General features: G+C 38.0%; 1 long non-coding RNA gene across 1 annotated transcript; it reads left to right on the top strand.

Moving 5' to 3' along the window:
- Positions 1-6: 6 nt before the first annotated feature.
- LOC140343656 (uncharacterized) lies at positions 7-4,258 on the top strand. The gene is made up of 2 exons (XR_011923387.1): positions 7-2,881; positions 3,699-4,258. It is a non-coding gene; the product is annotated as an uncharacterized lncRNA (long non-coding RNA).
- The last annotated feature ends 543 nt before the right edge of the window (positions 4,259-4,801 follow it).

The following is a 4,801-nucleotide window of genomic DNA, read 5'->3' as shown; positions in this document are numbered from 1 at the left end:
TAATAATAATAATAATAATAATAATAATAATAAACTTTTTCCATTTCCATATTTACTTCTTCATGCATTTCAAAGTGTAACCTGCAGATGTTTTAACCTTTACCTACTAAAGTAACATTAAATCTGAAGTTGTGGTTCCTAATATGTCAAAACAAGATGTTTATTTAAATGCCTGTCCTAAGAAGTGAAAAAGCCCTGCATATGGCCCAATTATTATTAGTCAAGTTTAGATCTGTCCTCCAAATGATGTCAGTGGGCCCAGTAGTTTGTCCCTTTAGCACCCATCCCTGTATCGTGAGAGAAAGAAGTGTCATATGTTGCGATACCTGGAACTATTTTTTTCATTTATTATGGTTGAACAGAGCAACATTGAAGTAATGTAAGGGAAGATCAGTATATGCTGGGGGTGGCATTAATAGGAACCAGTTGCTTTGACTTGCATGGAGAAAATATTATTTTGTTTATTTTATGTTATCTTGGTCTTTTGAAAAACATATATATATATATATATATATATATATATTTATTTACATCTCAAGTTGAAGAGCATTTTCATTATGCGAACAGTGAAATAGACATTTAATGAAGGCTTTATAAAAAGAGGAAGAGAGAAGAGCGTCAAATTACTGTGGCTTCAGGTGAATAAAAAATTTAAGCAGGTGTGGAAGGCAGGTTAGTGTTATCCTAGTGATCCGTTTGACTTAAAAAAAATAGGTAGATTCCAGTGTAAGTAACTAGTCATAGCTTGATATCAGCTTTTTGAAATCCCTTAAAAGAATGAGAGGGAGAGTCAGCATTTTGAGCCAATCCAGCTGTGATGACGTGATCATGCTGAAAATGAGATAAGGAAGAGTAATCAGAAGGATGACCTATTCAGATACTGCTGATCTTCCATAGCTCAATCAACAGTCTGGGGTGTGTTTTTAACTAATCATTGCTGCTGCTGTGGGCCCAGGATACAGGTACGCTGTATTGCAGGTCTGTCTCAAACAACTGGACCAACAGAATTCAAATTCTTATGATAGTAAAAGAATATTATACATTTATAGCTGATATCCTAAAGTCTTGTCTCAGTCTGCTATAGTACATTGCGATTTATTCTTATGTGACTAGTTTATCGTGCTTGCTTTTGTTAAATGCTAGATCTGCTAAATTAAAACTTTAAACTTTCATTATGAACAAAGGAAAGGACTGACTTAAAAAATAAGACCTCTGCACTGGACATCTACCTAGAAATTCAAAACTGGTATTCCTAAAATCAGAACATGCACATGGACAGTAAAATAGGACAAACACAACAAGCTGTTTTTTCCCTGTATTGGATTACAAAAATTTGATTAGCAATTCTGAATGCTGGGATAAATTCACTTCACTTCTTACATTTCACGGAACTATCAGGTGACAATTGCAGACTTAACCAATTGCCACTTTACAGTATAGCAGCTCAGCAATTAAGATCTCACCTTTCATTGTTAAATATTGGATTTAAATAGACGCAGCCCCATTGTGCTTGCAACAGATACCACAGCATGGAGAAAATACCTGAACTACTGAACACAGGTATATTATATGACAGTAAGAGGAAATTCCTGGTGATAAAAAAGAAAGACTGCGGATCAGTTATGGTTATTTTCAGTGTTCAGTTAAGTGGAAGAATATTGTCAGAGTTAAATCTGCAATTAAATAAAAAGAGGGCTTAGGCATGGGTTTAGGATTTTAAACCACATGAAAAGCAAACAGTCTGAATGCTCGTGTGGGTGTGTCATTGGAGAATTGTGCACCCACGGGTGACTAGATGTACCAGGGCCCGGTGCCAGGTGTTTGACTTGGGTCTCAGGGTAGGCACAGTCTATGCTATTGTAACCTAAGTTAAGCCGTTCACCTCTAAAGAAGAAATATATACAGTGACAGATTTATATTATAAATGTGTCAATACAATTTTAAAACTACAACATAAAAGACTCTGGGATACTGGGTAAGATTTTGTCTACGTATTCTTCTTTTATATAAACCCAACTAGGAAAGTGGCATATGCAATGTTATTGGATCTTTTTGAGTACTACAGAAATAGAATAGCTATTCCTATTATAAGTTAGGCTACGTACACACATCAGGTAAAAGTCTTCTCTGTCTTTCTTCTTCTGCATCATGTTCCAGCACTGTTGTGTTCTCACTATGGCTCATAGGGCTAGCTCTCCTCTTCTGGGTCTCTCTGTTTTGATTTGACTGTGGGAAGTTTTGTATAACTCAGAAAAACAGGCAATGATGTCACAGGAAAGGAAACACAAAGATTGCTGGGTATTGTGGAAAGAAAAACCCAGCAATACCTTTGTTTTAGCATAATTTCCGTGAACGTCAGGGAGCATTCTATTTAGGTAGGTTTGAGTGCCTTGTCTGTCTTATTCGTTCATTAATTTGGTGGTTTACGTTCAAATTGACTAAACACTTTTGTTTTAACAGGGATTATGGCCTATGATGCATTTATCAACCCAGACTTCATTTGTGAGTTCATTGAACTCTACAGATCCTAACAATGTCTGCGGAAGGTGAAGTCTAGGGAGTATTCCAACAGTCATCCCAAAATGAAGGCCTACGATGCGATGGTGGTGCATAACTATAAATCCTGCGGCCAACATTAACTATGGGAAGCACAGAATACAAAACTTGAAAACAGTATTCAAAAAAGAACTGAACAACGTCAAAGCTTCACAGCGGTCAGGTGCAGAGGATGTGCTCTTACCTAAACTGTCTCCTATGTTTCACCATTGGTTATGTAGAAAGTCGTTCGTCAGTGTCCAGCCTGCCAGACGACAACAATGAAGCAGGGACGAGCGCACAGAGCCTGGATGACACTCCAAAAATTCTAACAACACAAGACCAGGTAAGTTAAACATAAAGTAATTTTATTGTATAACTTTTTTAAGCTCAGAACTAATTTACAAACATAAACATTTTTACAGTTTTTTATTGCAGTGAAGCAAACCTTATGGGCAATGATAACCTGTCATGCTATCCTGCCATTCCACTGCTCCAGTTGTGTTGAAGCACTGCAAGTACCGAATATAGTTTCCTTTAGCTGACACCGTAGCATTCTGACGTACTGCATGCTGAAGATCCACCAGACTAGTGACTTGGCTGTTGCTTTCCTCAAAAGCCATGTGTGCTGTTGTAGAAGATTCTTGCTCTATTTGTGGGCCAAAAGGTGCAGTTCAATTGTTTCTCTTGGTCCAAATTCTTCTGAGCCAATGGTTTCAATAAGTTATCATGTAACGCAAGAGCTTTATCTGTGATAAACACAAAGTTGATACCCTCTAGAGTTTGGGTGTTACTAGGAATGTACAGTTGCTTATTGATTAGCTTTTGGTGGAAAGGCATAGCTTCCAGGACCCCTCCATAAGACATTCACCCATATTTGCCAATATCAACCAAAACAAACTCATAACGCACATTCAGTATTGCCATTAGCACAATGCTGCAAAATCCATTGTAATTATAGTAGAAGGATCCACTGTCTGCAAGAGTGGTGATCCATACATATTTCCCGTCAGATGCTCCTCCGCAATTCAGGAAGTTCCTGGTTTGAAACTGGTTTGAAATCTGCAGCCATACTCAGCCATTCATCTTGTGTATCAGGGAACTGAAAGGAGACCATAAAGAGTTAATAGGGATAATAACATGTTCTATTTTCTTTATTGCAGACTTCCTCAAGTGACCTTGCAGAGACTACCTGCTGCAACATCCACTTCAGTCGTTTCCAACATCACCCCAAAAAGGAGCCAAAATGAAAAGTGTAAAAGAAAACATTGCAGCAAACTATGACCATACTCAGTCATCAGTAGGATGAGTTTAATGCCTTTGGCTTCAGTGTTGCTGCAAAAGGAGGAATTTGACCCCAGAAGAGAAATGTGTGGTGGGGCTGATTGTCACCAATGTGGTCAACAAAGGGTTGATGCGGCAATTCAACTAATACTACCCTACGTATTACTTCCCCACTCCATACCAGCAGCCTCACCCCCCTCCTGTATCTAGTTACCCTCCATCCCACCAATATGAGCCCCACCACTGCCCTTCCTCAGTTCTCATAGTTTTGGCAATGAAAGCTACCAATATACTTATTTGTAATGTAGAATGTTTCATATTTTTTGTTGTTGTTGTTGCTGCTGCATAATATTTTTCCCTTTGTTTGTACCGTTAATATTTATAATTTTTATGTTCTACAAAAAGTTACACTTAGTTAAATACAGTAAATGTTAAATTTTTTTGTGTGTAATAATGTTATGGGATACCTCATGTATTCATCTTTCAAGCATTCAATAATTGCTGCACATGTCTTGGGGATGATAGGACCCATTGCTTGTGGTGAGATCCCAGTAGAGAACATCATGTCTTGCAGAGACCTTCAAGTGGCAAGGAATTTCAACGTGGCGATCAACCTCAGTTGCGCTGTATGGACTTTCCCATAAAGGTATCTTGTTCCTGAAGAAAAGGTTCTACTGCTGTAAGTAGTTTTTGAAAACACATATCTGACATTCAAAGATAATTTTTATAGTCCTCTGGAGTTTTCAAGAGCAGTTCACATAGCAGATTCTCATGGGAAATGGTGTCACGTCCATCAACCAATCTTTACACCACACTCTACGCTTTTTCGCAACTTGTCCTTGCATATCACATACATCTCGTTCTTCACTTAACAAATACACCATGACAAGAACTGCTTTCTAGGTGCTTTCTTGAATTTTTGGGGGTTGGCCTATTCTCCCTATTTTTTTCTAGGGTTAGTTTCCCAACCATAGTGACAAAA

Source organism: Pyxicephalus adspersus, chromosome Z (genome assembly GCF_032062135.1).
Source record: "Pyxicephalus adspersus chromosome Z, UCB_Pads_2.0, whole genome shotgun sequence".
In the NCBI taxonomy this organism is placed as follows: Eukaryota; Metazoa; Chordata; class Amphibia; order Anura; family Pyxicephalidae; genus Pyxicephalus; species Pyxicephalus adspersus.
The sequence above is the reverse complement of the archived record's forward strand: the minus strand, read 5'-3'. Positions and strand labels throughout refer to the sequence as shown.